This window comes from Phacochoerus africanus, chromosome 5 (genome assembly GCF_016906955.1).
Source record: "Phacochoerus africanus isolate WHEZ1 chromosome 5, ROS_Pafr_v1, whole genome shotgun sequence".
In the NCBI taxonomy this organism is placed as follows: Eukaryota; Metazoa; Chordata; class Mammalia; order Artiodactyla; family Suidae; genus Phacochoerus; species Phacochoerus africanus.
In genome coordinates this window covers 32,552,947-32,570,964 of record NC_062548.1, presented here as the reverse complement: position 1 = coordinate 32,570,964, position 18,018 = coordinate 32,552,947, and the positions used below count along the sequence as shown (strand labels likewise).

Below are 18,018 nucleotides of genomic sequence, written 5' to 3'. Positions count from 1 at the left end.
CCTAAGGGGGCCTCACTTCCTGCCCCCAGAGTCCAAGCATCCCCAGGTTCTGACATTTTCTGAGGCTGGCTCCCCTGTCTTCAGCCCATCTGTGAGCTCCCCAATACTCCTCCATAAGATAAGGTCTCTGTTGCTCACCACCAAAGAACACTGGTGGGTGCAGAAGGCTTAAAGGTGATTAAGTAGATGCTACTAATCACCTTCTACTTTTTTCTTTCTTTCTTTTTTTTTTTTTTTGGCCATGCCTGCAGCATGCAGATCCCTGGGCCAGGAACCAAATCTGAGCCACAGCAGTGACAATGCTGAGTCCTTATTAGGCCACCAGGGAACTCCAATCACCTTCCAGTCTTAAAGTGGCCTCAGAGGGTGGGTCCAAGCTTCCCTTTGAGGGACATGGGGAAGGTGACACATTTCTGTTGTCAGCTAGTTATAACCATAACTAAGAAAACAAAGCATCGTATCCTTTGCTGGGCAACACTGAGCAGCAAGCATTTCTTAAGTCCCATCCCCACCATCACGGCGCTCATCCCCTCAGGATCAAAGATCCCCTCGGATCTTGTAACCTCTTCCTCCAAACCTCTTCTCAGGGGGGTGATCTGACACATGGAGCTGCGCAAGCACTCTGCTCCCCAACACTCTTACAATTTGGAAGTTCCTTAAAATGTTATACATAAATGTATCACGTGACCCAGCAATTCCGCTCCTAGGAACCGAACCCAAGAGAAGAGAAGCATGTGTTCCTACAAGACATGCACATAAATGCTCACAGCAGCATTAGGATAATAGCTTCAAAGTGTAAACAACCCAGATATTCATCCACTGTGGGATGAGTAAAAACAAAATGATGTGGTCGATCCACACGACAGAATCTATTCAGTCATAAAAACAGCCAAGTAACGGGTGCTCCCTGCTGGCCTAGTGGTCAAGGATTTGGCATTGTCATTGCTGCAGCACAGGGTCAGTCCCTGGCTCGTGAACTTCCACATGTTATGCTGCAGCCAAAAACCAAACCAAACCACCACAACAAAACACAATGAAGTACTGACAGGCTACCACTGTGGACGAGCTTCAAAAATATTATGCTGAGGAAAGTAAAAAGTCAGATACAGAAGTTACATATGATTCTGCTTGTATGAAATGTACAGAATAGATAAATGCATAAAGATAAGAAGTGACTTAGTAGTTGCCAGGGGCTGGGTGGGGTGACTGCGAATGGGCAGGAAGGATCAATTTGGGGTTTGGAAACTGAATTGTGGTGATGCTTACATAATCCTATTTACTAAAAATCATTGAATTTTATCCTATGGGTGAATCTTGGTATGCAAGTTTTATCTCTCTCTCTCTCTTTTTTTTTTTTTGCTAAACCTGCGCTATATGGAAGTTCCCAGGCTAGGGGTTGCAACGGAACTGCAGCTGCCAGCCTACACCACAGCTCACAGCAATGCAGGATCCTTAACCCACTGAGTGGGGCCAGGGATTGAACCTGTATTCTCAAGGATACTAGTCAGATTCATTACTGCTGCGCCACAACAGGAACTCCACAGTTTTATCTTAATAATGCTGTTTTAAAAAACTGCCCAAGGCACCCGGTGCTCTTAGATGAGGCCCAAACTCCTAAGCATGGTGTCCAATGCCTCCCATGATTTGGCCCTGGCCACCTTCCCAGCCTTGGCAACTCTCTGTCCCTCACTCTCAATTCCACAGCAACCCCACCCAGGTCAACCCCCAAACACACTCTGGCTCTTTGTTCAGGCTGTTCCCGCTGCCCAGTAGGCCTTTCTCTTCTTCTTCCTGGTCCCTCAGGTCCCTCAGTCTCAAAGATGACACCTCTTCCAAGGAGCCCACCTTACAGTGATGGAGCCAGGGGGTGGCTTGGCTGTCAATCTCCATCCAAAGTCCCAAGTTATCATAAATAGTCAACCTGGAGTTTCTTTTCTGGCTCAGCAGGTTAAGAACCCTGTTAGTATCCATGAGGATGTGGGTTCAATCACTGGCCTCGCTCAGTGGGTTAAGGATCTGACGTTGCCATGAGCTGCCGTGTAGGCGGGAGACACAGCTCAGATATGGCAGCTGCAGCTCTGATGCAACCCCTAGCCTGGGAACTTCTATATGTCATAGGTACAGCCCTAAAACAAAACAAAACCTAAAACCCCAAGAACAAATAGTCAACCTTGCTAGAGAGAAGAAGCCCCAAGAAAAGCCTCCATCAAGTAACTGTCTGCTACCTCCAAGCCCCTCCCAGGTGGAAATCCTGGAGCTGTCCCTGGTCCTGCCCACCCCCAAGATAGATGCCTCCCCCGCCACAGTCCCACAGCCCCTGTGCTTCCTGAGCACCCTGTCCCAGCTTTCTTTTTTCCTCTTTGCTTGTGTCTCTACTCCAACAGAACCATGAAGCCCTCACAGGCAGAGGCATCTGCTTCTGGACCCCACGTGCCTCAATTTCTGGATCCTCAGCCCCCAAGCTCTGAGCCCTTGACACAGAGAGCACTGATATGTTTGGCAAACACTGAAAAAAGCCCACCCCAGGAGTTCATCCCTTCTGTGCATTGGGATTCAGGTTCGATACCTGGCCAAGCACAGTGGGTTAAGGATCCCGTGTTGCTGCAGCTGTGATATGGGTAAGCCTGGGAACTCCATGTGCCATGAGGTAGCAAAAAAAAAAAAAAAAAAAAAGCCCACTTCAAACCTGGAAGACATGAGTTTCTTGATGGGGAAGTTCAATGTCTATGCAAGAAATGGAGTCATTCATTCATTCATTCATTCAACAAATGCTTTTAGGGCATCTACCAGGTATCAGGTACCACACTAGACCCTGAAAATATCACATACTGGTATCTAATACTTAGCGCCTCCTCTGTGTTATTGTAAGCATCTCCCTGCATTTATTCATTCAACCCTCACATATCCTATGATTCCTCCCCCCCCCCATTTAACAGATGAAGAAACTGAAACAGAAATTTTAAAACGTGCCCACAGTTACACAGCTAACAAGTGAGGCAAGATGTGAAGCCTGTACCTTCTCTTTACTGACCACCCACTACGGGCCAGACACACTGTCAGACACTTCCCCTGTGTGGTCTTCAATCCTGTCCCCTTGAGGGTTGAGGAAACTGAAGTCAGATAGCCCAAAGTCACAGCCACTTTAGGGACTGATCTGGGTGTCCAAGCATCATGTGTCCGAGCCTGGGCACTTCCTGCTGTTTCAAGTACAGGACGGGGCTGGGAAATGCAGGGGGGCTTCCCAGGAGCGCAGGCTCCAGGTGGATAAGGAAAGGTATTAGGAGACAAAGCAGCTTGGAAAGACCAGCAGGGACCAGTCAGGGGAAGGACTGAGGCCCCCTTCCCAGGCTGGGGAAGCAGCTGTGCTAAGGTCCAAGGTGGGAAGGAGGAGACCAGGGCACGAAGGGAGGTCTGGGATGGAAGACCCACCTCCCAGGATTCAGTGTGGACCCGCCCCCTCACTGCTGGCATATCCGGTCTAAGAACATCACTTCTGGCCCAGATCCTTCTTTCCCATCTCCCTGCTTCTGCCCCTATTCCTGCCATTCTCAAGGGGCAGCCAGAGTCATCTTCTATTTTCTCTTATAAATTAAAAAAATTTTGGTAAAATAAACAAAACATAAAATTTACCATTGTGACCATTTTTAAAAGAATCTTTTTTAGGGCCGCACCCATGGCATATGGAAGTTCCCAGGCTAGGGGTCGAATCAGAGTTGCAGCTGCCGGTCCACACCACATCCACAGCAACACAGGATCCGAGCTGCATTTGCAACCTGCACCTGCAACCTGCACCACAGCTCACGGCAATGCCAGATCCTTTAACCCACTGAATGAGGCCAGGGATCAAACTTGCATTCTCATAGGTACTAGACAGGTTCACTACTGCTGGACCACAACAGGAACTCCCCATCGTGACCATCTTAAAGTGTCCAGTTCAGTGGCATGAAGCACATTCACATTGATATGCAACCATCACTACCATCCATCTTTTTCATTTTCCCAAATAAACTCCAACTCTCCATTCCCTCTGCCCTCCACCCCAGGCAACCACCATCGCTTTGTCTTCATGACTTTGACTATGCCAAACATTCATATGAGTGAAATCACACAGAACTTGTCTTATTTCATTGAGCATAATTTCCTCAAAGTTCATCCAGGTCATAGCATGAGTCCAGATGCCCATTGTATGGAAAGACCTCGTTTTGCTTGACTACTCATCTGTCGATGGACCCTTGGGTTGCTCGCACAGAACTCTTGGTTACTATGAATAGCGTTCCTATGACCACGGGTTTACAAATATCTGTTGGAGTCTCTGATTTCACTTCTTTTAGGTCAATAGTGTTCCTATGACCATGGGTTTTACAAATATCTGTTAGAGTCCCTGCTTTTCACTTCTTTTCAATTCCAGAAGCAGAATTGCTGGATTATGTGTCAATTCGGTTTAACTTTTTGAGGAGTCGCCATACTGTTTTCCACAGGGGCTGCACCAGGTTGCTTGCCCAGCAGCAATGCACCAGGGTTTTAAGTTTTTCCAACTCCCCATCAACACTTACTACTTTCTGGCTTTTGATAACATCCATTCTAAGAGGTGTGATGTGGTATTACATCCATTCTTTATAGAAAAATCTTCATAAAACAGTCAGATCAGCCCTGGCCAAAACCAACTGATGAGTCCCAGTGGCCCCCAATCTCCCCACCATGGCCTAAGAGGTCTGGCCTGATGTGCCCTCCACCTGGTTGTCACTTGGCACCCTTCTCTCACTGACCCTCCTCAGCTCCTAAACTGCCAGCTCACAGAGAGCACACTCTTCCCTTCCAAGGCCTTTGCCTGGAACACTCTCTCCACGGGTGAGGTCTTCCCATCCTCCTGGGGGCTTCCACTCCCAGAGAGACCCTTTCTAACTCTGTCCACAGGGATCATGCCACACCCTCTGGGCACCTGGGCAATTCACCTGTTTATTTCCTTCACATCACTTAGACCCATCTGGAAAGACCTCATGTGTTTATCTGTCTCCCTGTACTAGAAAGCAAGCTTTACTGGGGGAGAGGGGGGTTTGTCTGCTTTGTTTAACATTGTATCTCTAAGTACCTGGCATATAATAGGTGCTGAGTTGTATCTGTTAGGGAGGAGGCATGGGAGGATGGATGGGAAGATGGATGGGAGGAGGGATAGGAAGAGGGATAGAAGAATGTATGGGAGAAGGGATAGGAGGATGGATAGGAAGATGGATGAGAGGAAGGATGGGAAAATGGATGGGAGGATGGATGGGAGGAAGGATGGGAAGATGGATGGGAAGATGGATGGGAGGATGGATGGGAGGAAGGATGGGAAGATGGATGGGAAGATGGATGGGAGGATGGATGGGAGGATGGATGGGAGGATGGATGGGAAGATGGATGGGAAGATGGGGGGAGAGATGGGAAGATGGGTGGGAGGATGGATGGGAAGATGGGGGAGAGATGGGAAGATGGATGGGAGGATGGATGGGAAGATGGATGGGAGGATGGATGGGAGGATGGATGGGAGGATGGGGGAGAGATGGGAAGATGGATGGGAGGAGGGATGGGAAAATGGATGGGAAGATGGATGGGAGGATGGATGGGAGGATGGATGGGAGGATGTATGGGAAGAGGGATGGGAGAATGTATGGGAGAAGGGATAGGAGGATGGATAGGAAGATGGATGAGAGGAGGGATGGGAGGATGGGGGGAGAGATGAGAAGATGGATGGGAGGATGGATGGGAAGATGGATGGGAGGAGGGATGGGAGGATGGGGGGAGAGATGGGAAGATGGATGGGAGGAGGGATGGGAGGAGGGTTGGGAGGATGGGCAGGACTGGAAAAAAGCCTATGCTCACACATCCTTGGGGACCAGAGAGGACAGTCATGACCATATCTAGTTTGGGGAGGTTACGTCACATAAAGAAGATCTGGTCCACCCCAGGGTCAGGTGAATGAGATGACTGGGCAAGCTCCACAGCCCTACACCCACCTCCAAACAACCAAATGATCTTCTCTCTACTCCCTTAGATAACAGGCAAACATTCTGGTGGCCAAGCTGAGCCAACCTCTCAGAATAGAAGGCAGAAGAGCCACTCCTCGTTCTCATTCTCAATTTTTCCACATCGACCTGGTATCATATCTACCTGTGGGGGCCACATTCAAAGGGGTCTGGGGAGGTCCACTCAGTCAAGCCTGACCTTTGAGCCAAGAGCCAAGGTTGAGGCCCTCACAGGCAGCGGGGCCACAGGAACACACAGGAAAGAGGCAGCCCCTCCTGTGGCATCAGAAATCTCTGTCACCGCAGGTCCCATCTTTCAGTCCAGAGGTGCTGATTCCTGTGAAACCTACACCTCCTGAACACCGCCTGCCTCCTGCTACAAATCCTGGGCTACTCTGCACACCTCAAGAAATGGCAACATCAGAAACCCCCACACGTGTGCCCAAGGCCAGATGCTCAAGTCGGTCATTGCAACACTATCAGCAAGAGCAAAAGACCAGAAAGAAACAATGCAGACTGGTGTTTAAAATCTGACAGGGGCCACACAGCTGGCACATTAGGCAGCCATTAAAAAGAACCAGGCAAACAACAAGGTCTTACTATATAATATAGTACAGAGAAATATATTCAATGTCCTATGATAAACCGTAAAGGAAAAGAATATTTTTTTTTACTTGTCTAAGCACTTTATTTTTTCTAATTTGCTTTTTATTAGGATATAGTGGATTTACAGTGTTGAGTCCATGTCTGCTGTACAGCTTAGTGATCCAGGCATGCATATGTATATATATTCTTTTTTTTCAAATTATCTTCCATTATAGTTTATCCCAAAAGGTCAGCTATAGTCCCCTGCGCTGAACAGCAGGACCTCATTGCTTAGTGAAAAGAATATTTTTAAAGAGAAGACATATATATTCCTATATATAATTCAGTTATACATATACATACATTATAATGTATAACAATCATTTTGCTCTACAGCAGAAATTAACATTGTAAATCAACTAGACTTTGATTAAAGAAACAAACAGCAGATCTTACACACTGACACAGAACAACCTCCAAGACATATTAAGCTAAAAAGAAAAGGCTGGGTGACATGGTATTAGAGCTTTTATGTTTTAAAAAGATAGCTGTATTTTCACACTCATACACACACACACACACACACACCCCTACATACGTGTGGACAGGTACGTGCACACACACAGACACATCTTCAAGTGCTTGTCTGTCTTGGCTCTGAAGCTGCTCCTGGCACAGCCAAGCACAGTCGTCCCTGAGAAGAGGGTCCAGGGGCCTGAGAATCAGGACCCGAGGGAGACCCACTCTCACTCCATCGACTTCTGTCCTAGGTGCACGCTCTGAGTATGTATAACCACTCCCTTGTCCCACCAAAAAGCGGGTAATGTGAAAATAGTCTTTATTGCTCTTGAGGGACCCGTTTTTGACCATAAACCTTAGGAAAGACAGGAAAGAAACAGCTGCCCACCCGCAGCACCCCCGGCAGCTCCTGCCTCCACAGGCACCCTGTGCTCTCCCGAGGTGACCCTTCCCCTCCCACAGCAGCCCCTGCAGAGACGGCAGGAGGGGGCACTGGCACGAGCCCATCTGACAGGTGAGGAAATTACGGCGAAGTGAGGTGACTGGCCCAAGGTCATTGCAGTGGGCTGAACTCTGCTCTCCAAAGAAATGGTCACTCAGAAACTCAGAAAGTGACCTTATTTTTTTTCTTTTGGCTGTACCCACAGCACGTGGAAGATCTGGGCCAGGGACTGAACCCATGCCACAGCAGTGACCCAAGCTGCTGCAGGGACAATGCCAGACCCTTAACCCGCTGTGCCACAAGGGAACTCCAGCAGGTGATCTTATTTAGAAGAAGGGTCTTTCAGAGGTAATTAAGCATCTCCAGATGAGATGATCCTGGATTTAGGATGAGACCTAAATCAATGACTGGTGTCCTTATTAATAAGAGAAAGGATAGAGTTCCCTGGTGGCACAGCGGTTAAAGGATCCAGTGTTGTCACTGCTGAGGCTCAGGTCGCTACTGTGGCAAGGGTTTAATCCCTGGCCCAGAAATATCCCAATGCTGTGGGTGTGGCCAAAAAGAAAGAAAGAAAGAAAAGAAAAGGAGAGGGCCGTTAGAGGCACAGGGAGAAGCCATGCGGAGAAGAAGGCAAGTGGAAAGGATACATCGACCAGCCAAGGATGCCAAGGGCCTGGCAGAAGCCAGGAGAGGGGCCTGGACCAGATCCTCCCTCAGAGCCTCCAGAAGGAAGCAAGCCTGCTGACACCTGGATTTCAGACCTCTGGTCTCCAGAAGGGTGAGGGAACAAATTGCTGCTGTTTTCAGCCACCAACTCTATAGCACTTTGTATGGCAGCTCGAAGAAAATGAATGTAGTCACACAGCGAGTAAGAGGCAGGCAAGGGAGTTCCCATTGCGGCTCAGTGGATTAAGAATCAACATGGTCTCTGCGAGCATGTGGGTTCAATCCCTGGCATCGCTCCGTGGGTTAAGGATCTGGCACTGCAGTAGGTGACAGAAGCGGCTTGGATCTGGCATGGCTGTGGCTGTGGCGTAGGCCGGCAACTGCAGCTCTGATTCCACCCCTAGCCTGGCAACCTCCAGATGCCAAAGGTGCAGCCCTAAAAAGAAAAAAAAAAAAAAAAGGCAGGCAGGGACTCAAACCCAGGTCCTAGGATAAACACCATACAACTTCCATCTGCCCAGGATGCTCTGGAGAGAGACAGGAGTCAGCTTCACGAGAAATACAAGGAGGGAGATGCCCCCACGTCAGCATAACCAGCAACTCCTTGAACCGGGATTGAGGGAACACAGATGCCTGTGCCTCCTGCTTCCAGCCAGAGGGAGAAATCTGCTCAGGAACAGAGCAAACTAGGAAACCAGTTAAAAGCAGATGCAGGAAGAGTGGCCTAGTGGTTAAGGATCTGGTGTTGTCACTGCTGTGGCTCGGGTTCGATCCCTGGTCAGGGAACCCCCACTTGCTTCACATGCAGACCCCCTCCAAACAACAACAACAACAACAACAACAAAACAACAACAACAAAAACAGATGTAGGAAGGGGCAGAGGGGTGAGGTCAGAACCCAGGCAGAGAGGGAACCCGCTGGGACTGGCCCCCAGCCTCTCCTATTTTAAGGAGTCATTCTGAGACTGAAGGATAGATAGGCTGTCTGCATCCATCTGCCTCGGGGAGAGAAGCAGGCTTTCCTAGAGGCCTTGGGAAGCCTGCGCCCAGAGCAAAAGAGATTTACAGGGTCAGATGCCCATCCCGTGGCCTTTCCCCACAGGTCCCCAGGAGAGGGCTCGGGCTCCCGGGGAAGGCTTGCCAGCCGCCTGGGCGGCTCCATGCTGGAGGCTGCCAGGGGACCTCTGGCCTGAGACGTTCCCATCGGAAACACACCGGCTCCAAGCGTGGGAAGCTAACGGAGCCCTGGTTGGGTATGGGTAGAAGGACTCCTTGTGGATCTTGCTTGCTGACTGTGTGGAGCCCAGGAAAACAATTTCCTAGAGCTTTCTTATTTCAAAAAAAATGTTGTGTGTCTTCTTAAAGTCACTGGTGCAGCATATGGAAGTTCCCAGGCTAGGGGTCAAATTGGAGCCACAGCTGTCGGTCACAGGCACAGCCACACCGAATCCAAGCCATGTCTTCGACCTACACCTCAGCTCACAGCTCACGGCCACGCTGGATCCTTAACCCACTGGGCGAGGTCAGGGATTGAACCTGCATCCTCAGGGATACTACTCAGATTCATTTCAGCTGAGCCAAGATGGGAACTCCTTCTGGGGCTTCCTAGCTGATTCCTTCCCCGAGCCTGAGCTGGTGTCTGACACGAGAGAGCAGAGTTCCCTGAATGTGTGAAGCAGTTTGCCCTCCACACTTTGCACACACTGTTCTTCTGCCCAGGGCACCGTCTCCATCACTTTTCTTTTTCCTTTTTCTTTTTTTCTTTTTGCTATGGCTGCACCTGTGGCATATGGAGGTTCCCAAGCTAGGGGTCTCATCAGAGCTGTAGCTGACAGTCTATACCACAGCCACAGCAACACAGGATTTGAGCCACATCTGTGACCTGCACCACAGCTCATGGCAACGCCAGATCCTTAACCCACTGAGCGAGGCCAGGGATCGAACCCGCAACCTCATGGTTCCTAATTGGATTTGTTAACCACTGAGCCACAACAGGAACTCCCTCCATCCCTTTTCTATCTGCCTAATCCATTCTCTTTTTTTCCCATTGAGCTGAAACTCACAAAATATAAATTTAACCATGTAAAAGCAAACAATCCAGGAGCATGTAGTACATTCGCAATGTTGTATAAATCACACCTCCATCTAGTTCTAAACCATTCTTATCAGCCCCCAGTAAAACCCTGTACCCATTAAACAGTTACTTTCCATCTCCCACTCCCCATAACCCCTGGCAACCGCTGATCTGCTGTCTTTCTCTATGGATTTACCTATTTGGACATTTCACGCAAATTCAACTGTATTACACATGGCCTTTTGTGTCTGGCTTCTTTCACTTGGTGTGATGGTTTGGAGGTTCATCCCTGTTGCCACATGTATCCAAATTTCATTCTTTTTTATGGCTGAATAGTACTCTGTCATATGGATAGACCACATTTTGTCGTTCCATTCACCCGTCGATGGGCATCTGGTTTGTTTCTACCATTTGGCTATTGTGAACAATGATGCTATGAACATTCAAGTACAAGTTTTCATTTGAGCACCTGTGTTCAATTCTTTTGGGATCTCTACCCTAATCCACTTTTGAAATGTCATCTTGAGAGTCACCTCCTCTATGATACTTTCTTTGACTCTATACCTCCCTAGAGCTAAGTTTGGGGCCTTTCTATTCTGTGTCCCCTCCAGGGCTGCCATGGACAGTGGTATGAGTTGCACACTGCACAACTCTAAGGGAGAGCCATTCACAGTGGTCACTGCAGATTTGTACATGCATTACAACCATCTTTCAGCAGATGGAAGAAAAGCATCTTGAGAAAAGGGTACATTTTCCTAATTCTATAAAGGTACCACCTGGTCTAGTGGTGGCCCTGGCTTGCATAGTCCAGATTTTCTCTACTGCAGCATTTAACCTCACTGGGATCACTGTTTTACCCTAATGTTTTTAGGAGGAACGAGTATGGATTATTTGGAAGGCTAATGGACCATTTATCCATGATATGACAGGCCGAGTTCTTCATTTTCATTTTAGTAAAAAATTATGCTACTTAACATTATTTATAATAGCCGGAGAATAGAAACAATACAAATGGGAGTTCCCTTTGTGGCTCAGTGGTAATGAACCCAACTAGTATCCATGAGGATGTGGGTTCGATCCCTGGCCTCACTCAGGGAGTTAAGGATCTGGTATTGCCATGAGCTGTGGTGTAGGTCGCAGATGCAGCTCAGATCCCACATTGCTGTGGCTGTGGCATAGGCTGGCAGCTGCAGCTCCGATTCCGCCCCTAGCCTGGGAACCTCCATATGATGTGGGTGTGGCCCTAAAAAGAAAAAAAAAAAAGAAACAATACAAATGTCTGTCAGTTGGTAAGTGGATAAACAAAATGTCGTCTGTCTATACAATGGAATATTAATCAGTCATAAAAAGGAATGAAGCACTGACACAGGCTACAACATGGATGAACCTTGAAGACATTATGCCAAGTGAAAGAAGCCTGAGACAAAGGACCACATATTGTATCATTCATTCCACTGATGCTAAATGTCTAGAGGAGGCAAATCAATTGAGAAAGAAAATAAACTAGTGACAGGGTGGAATTGGGAGTAGGAATGGGGGTGACTACACGAGGGCACAAGTGGACACAACATCTCTTTTTGGGCTGATAGAGACATAAATTTAGATTGCGACAATGGCTCCATAACTTTGCAACTTTACAAGTCACCAGTGAATTTTGCATACTTAAAATGGGTTGCTTTATATATACATGTATATAGATATATATGTATATAAATTACATATGTATGCAAATTATGTATAGAAATTACGCCACAATAAAAATAAAAAAAACCCCACAATATTCCTGTGGGATTTTTTTTTTGGCGACGCCCATGCATGTGGAAGTTCCTGTGCCAGGGATCAAACCTGTGCCACAGCAGTGATCTGAGCCACAGCTATGACAACACCAGATCGTTCACCGTGAGGCCACCGGGGACTCCTAAAAACATTGTTAATTTTCCACCATCTCTGAATCAAGAGATCTGATTCCTTAAACTTCACACAAATCTACTTTTCAACAGTTACAAAACTGCTTTTCTTTTTCTTTAGGAAATCATGACTTTTTAAATTTGGGTTCCAAAATTAGTACACAACCACTGTAGGAAGTATGGACAATATAAAAATCCCCCCACCCTGTAATTGTTCATTATTTTGTATCACAGTTTAGAGTTAATTTGCACAATTGACGCCATACTACTGCGTGATTTTCTAGACCTTGTCGTTTAACGCTTGACTAGAAGCATTGACCCTGTTGTACAGTCTTTGTTGCTGCTATAAAATGGGCTAAAAAAAAAAAAAAAGGAAGAAAGGAAGAAAGAAAATGGGCTTATAACAGTCCATAGAGAGGCTCCCACTGCTTTTCCAGCTCTATCTGGTTACTCCCTTGCCCGTGCCTACATCCCAGCCAAGACAGCTTCTTGGCACTTCCCTAATAAATCATGCTAATTCCCACCTCAGGGCTTTTGCACTGCCTCCTCCTTCTGCCTCTAAAGCTTTTCCCTGGTTCTTGATGTGGCCAGCTCCTTATCACCTTTCATACCCCAGTTCAAGGGTTGCATCCTCAGATGAAGCCACCTCCGACCACCATACATCCATAACCACTCCCTCTGTTTCTCTCTCTCTTTTATTTTTAATTTTATGGCCACACCTGAGGCATATGGAAGCTCCCGGGTCAGGGACTGAATTGGAGCCACAACTGTGGCAATGCCAGATCCTTAACCCGCTGTGCCAGGCTGGGGATCAAACTCGTGCTTCTGTAGCAACCTGAGCCTCTGCCCTCAGATTCTTAACCCACCATGCCACAGCAGGAACTCTCCCTGTTTCTCTTGATCCCACCACCCTGTTTTGTATTCTCTGTAGGAGGAAAAATAACTTTATAATTCCGCCACCTAAAATTATGTATTTATTTGCTTTTGATGCTTCTCCTACTGGCCCAGAAGTTCCTGAGGACCAAGGGCTGTGCCTGAGCCTGGATGACAGGGACAATGTTTGACACATAACAGGGACTCAGGAAATGCTTGTTAATTTGAATCAATCTCAAGGGATCCATTCCTCTCACTCTTTCTCTCCACCCCTCTCTCTCCCCTCTCCCCCAGACTGAACTCCCACTGAAGCCATGGTAAATGCTTCTTCCTGTATTTGTCTATTTAATAGGGACAGAGTAATGGGCCAAAGCAGTTGATTAAATAGTTAATCCCAAGTAACTTGATTGTAAGTAGAAAAAAGTGAGACCCCTGTAAATTAATGATTGCTCAAGAAAGCCGGCTTACTTAGCAATGAAACCATGCAGCAGAAGCAGGAGACATGCTCCCAAACAATAAAACAATGGTAGAGTGAGACCCACATCCTGCCCAGTGAGGTTAGAAAGTTAATGATTCCTAGGACATGCTTCTCTGCACATCCTAAAAACAAAAATATAGGAAAAGCTGACATTATACCAAAACCTAAGATGATTTACCGTATTTTTGTGTATTTTACCGCCTTTTTGCTCATCTCCGTTCGTAGTCCCAGTTTGACCACGTCGGGACAAGAAAACTCCCCTGCCTGACAAGGAGGAAGAGCTGATGATGGAAGCCTGAGGTCCACTCAAGAATGAAAGAAGGTGGTCTCCCTCTTTCCATTTTTCCTTTGACTATAAAACTGAACAACAATAAGGCAAAAAATGGAGTTCCCTTGTGGCCCACCAGGTTAAGGATCCAGCATTGTCACTGTAGCAGCTTGAGTCACTGCTGTGGCGCTGGTTTGATCCTTGGCCCAGGAACTCCCACATGCTGCGGGAGATGCCAAAAAAAAAAAAAAAAAAAAAAAAAGCAAAGACAAAACAAAAAAAAACCCAAAACAACAACAAGGAAAAAACGTAGCCCACTAAATTCTTGGGGAGTGGCATTCCCCTGCCACAAGCATCCTAGAGTAATAAATGCTTTCCTTACCTGTTACTCTGCCTCTCCCTGAATTCTTTCTGAAAAACCTACCCTTTTTACTAAGTCCAGAGACCCCATTCTGCTGGTTTCATATTTATTCAACAAACAAGTCCAGAGTTCCTACTATGCGCCGGCACTGGAAACACAACACTTACTAAGACCTGCGTAGTCTTTGTTTTTGAGAAGCTTGTGATCCAGCGTGGGGGTCAGACGGGCAAAGAACTGATGTGGGCAAACCCCACCATGGGTGTGAGCCTGAAGGGCTGCGGTAGGTGGAGCTGATTTAACGCCCCCTGAGAGACGGGATGTCTTAGCAGCTGAGGTGACAGCTGGGCCACATGGAGAAGGATGTGTAGAAATCCCCAGGGGGAGAAGCCACCAAGGAGGCAGAGTGACCTAAGCAGAGGGCCTGGGCCACCGTAGGTCAAGCTGGACAAGAACCCAGCACAGGAGCAGAGATGGCAGGGCTGGAGCCCCCATCCCAGTGAGGCAGGAGATGGATGGGTTCAGGCTGAGCAACAGTTCTCTGTTCCTGTGGACAGATAACTTCGAGATAAAGGCTGCATCCTGCTTGGCTAAAAGACAGAGACCATCTATTTCTCATTTTTGTTGTTGTTGTTGTCATCGTCTTTTTGCCATTTTCTTGGGCCCCTCTCGCGGCATATTGAGTTTCCCAGGCTGGGGGTCAAATCAGAGCTGCAGCCACTGGCCTAAACCAGAGCCACAGCAACGCGGGATCCAAGCCGCGTCTGCAACCTACACCACAGCTCACGGCAACGCCAGATCCTTAACCCACTGAGCGAGGCCAGGGATAGAACCCGCAACCTCATGGTTCCTAGTCGGATTCGTTACCCACTGAGCCACGATGGGAACTCCATCTATTTCTCATTCTTGAGGTCAAGGAGACCTCCGAAACTACATGCTCGTAGAAAGCGGCCTTGGGGGTCAGAGAAGGGAGGGCACCAGACCACAGTACCTCCTGTCAGCTTCCCAGGGACCCTGGTGCTAAAATCCATCCCTAGGGCAGGGCCCTGAGTCAGGCCAAAGCCAGATGAAGCAAGATGATTGGCCAGAGGGAGCCCAGAAGGACTGCCCCCATACTAGTGACTTAAACCACTTCCAAAGCCCGGGTGGCTCTCCTCCTCCTGCTCTTTCAGTCTGTCTGTCTCTGTCTTTCTCCCTCCCTCTCTCCCCCACCAGAGCCTGCCTGTGCTTTCTCCCTCTTCTCTCTTTATCTTAATTTTTTTGTCTTTTTAGGGCTGCGCCTGCGGCATATGGAGGTTCCCAGGCTAGGGGTCCAATCAGAACAGCAGCTGCCGGCCAACACCACAGCCACAGCCATGCAGCATCCGAGCCACATCTGTGACCTACACCAAAGCTCGTGGCAATGCTGGATCCTTAACCCACTGAGCGAGGCCAGGGATCAAACCCGCATCCTCATGGTTCCTTACCACTGAGCCACAGCAGGAACTCCTCTTCTCTCTTTAAATAAACACTTTTTTGTCTTACTACCCTTAGTCTCTTGGCTGAATTCTGTCTCCAAAGGGACCGAGTTCTGGGGACCTAGATCAAGTGGTTAGGGTTCAGCCTTCTCACCCCACAGCCACTGGAGAAGACCAGTGCCCCCCCCCCCAACCCCCCCGCCGGCTGAGCTGTCCGCCTGGAGCCCTGAGGTCTGCTTCATCTCACACCCCAACACCAGTGCCTCATCTCCTCCTTCTCCCGGGTCTCAGGGTCCGCCTTGGATGCATGTGTGCAGGGGAGCTTTCTACAGAGATAAGGGGCTCAGGGGTGCCTCCCCTCCATCCTCCCGCACCAGGCCTGAGGCTCCCAGGAGACACCCAGCTCCCCACAGACCAGCTATTTCGGCCTGGTCCCAACACGAGCTCATGGTTTCTGGCTGGGGAGCCAGAGGCCTGCAGGCTGACCATAAAAGGAAAAAACTGAACCGAAGCTGGCTGCTTCCCTTCCTCCTCTGCCAGGCTCTGTGGGACCCAGCGAGAGAGAGGTGGCCGAGCCTGCACCCCCACAGGGTCACTGCTCCCGCCCCACCTCCTCAGCCAATGCCTGCAGAAAGGCGGTTCCTCCCTAAAGCTGCCCATGAAGGCGGATGTGGAAGGTTCCAGACCCCAGGTGACATTAGTGCTGGCCCCCCAACCCGGGGGCCCTGCCAGGTGACAGATCACACCCTGAGCGTGTCCTGCTCCCTAGGCACTGTCCAAATTCCCCCATACAACCACGGGGTAGGTGCCATCCTCATGGGACAAATGAGGAAACTGAGGCACAGAGACGTGGGCACAGTGGCAGAGCTGGGATCTGAACGCAGCTCAAGAGCGATGCTCTAGGAGTTCCCTTCATGGCTCAGTGGTTAACGAATCCGATTAGAAACCATGAGGTTGCGGGTTCGATCCCTGGCCTTGCTCAGTGGGTTAAGGATCCAGCATTGCTGTGAGCTGTGATGTAGGTTGCAGACACGGCTTGGATCTGGCGCTGCTGTGGCTGTGGTGTAAGCCGGAGGAGACAGCTCCAATTCGATCCCTAGCCTGGGAACCTCCATATGCCATGGGTGCAGCCCTGAAAAAGAAAAAAAAAAAAAAAAAGAGCGATGCTCTAAACCACTGCTCTGTAGGTTGGCGCTATCCTCTCTCCACCCTCCTCCTCCTCCAGCAGAGTGGGGAGCAAGAGATTCTGAGGAGGAGGCAGAGGTGCTCTGAGAGCTTGTGCTGGACCCCAAAAAGCATCTTCCCGGCCCACATGAAGCCCTGGCATCTTTAACAGAACTGGCCGCTAAGGGGGTGTGGGTACCAGAAGCCCAGTGCATCCCACAGCCTACAGAGCCGTGATTCCCGCCTCCTCTTGGCTCCCGCCCCGAACCCTCTTGCATCCCATCAACTCCCTTGTGAAGGTCACATGTCACCTCACAAGGCCTCCCTTGCCCTCCCAGCCTAGGACAGGTCACGGGAACTCCCCCCACAGCTTGATTTGATGAACATCTGTACCCCCTGGTACACGGCGCCCCCCCCCCCCAAAGCCCCCTCCCCCACAGTGGGGCCTCAATCAGCAATTTTGGACCAAAAAGGGAACAGGGGGCCAGATTCTCGCTGAGGCTGGGAGATGGACGTGGTGGGGGCAGGGGAGCGGGGGAGGCTGGCGCACACATCCTCTGCCAGAAACAAGTCGTCACCAAACATCAGCTGGAGCTTCCCAAAGCCATCCCTTAAGTGTGTCTGCCTCTTCAGCTCAACATTTACTGCCTTTTTTTTTTTTTTTTTAAATTCTCCTTTGCTTGCTCGCATCTGTGCGAGCCCCCATGGGCAGGCCACAAAAGGCTCATCAGCATCAGATGATCCTTTTTCCTCCTTTCCTGCCAAAGAACGTGATCTTCTCATGATAACTCGGAGGGCCACACAGATGGAACGGCCAGACGCTCTGAGCCCAGAGCTGTGACAAAGTCTCCAAAAGGCAGAGAAGCATGCAACTGGTCCCCCCTCTAGGGACATGTCGCGAGAACACAGCCTCTGGAGCAAAACAGCTTGGAGTTACTGCCGGGCTCCACCTCTTAGGCAACTCAGTTCATCGGTGTCCTTACCAAGAAGACAGATGAAAAACTCACAGCTTCCAAGGATGTAAAAATGAGGAAATGAGGCTAAAAAGTACCCAAGGCCCCTTCAAAAGCTCAAGAATTTCTATGGTCACTGTCTTTACCATGCCATCATCACCCTCTTCTAAAACAGCCAGCCAGTGAAATGGTTACAGAAGGCAGCGATTCGGTTCCAGGAGGACAGGGTATCTGGCCAAGTTCAGTCCCCTCTAATGATCAGACCTAAGCTGG

The 18,018-nt window shown here is 49.0% G+C and overlaps 1 protein-coding gene across 3 annotated transcripts in view; it reads right to left on the bottom strand.

Moving 5' to 3' along the window:
* The window catches only part of MYH11 (myosin heavy chain 11), a 142,004-nt gene that overhangs the window by 84,993 nt on the left and 38,993 nt on the right, over positions 1 to 18,018 (bottom strand). The gene's annotated exons all lie outside the window — the stretch shown is intronic.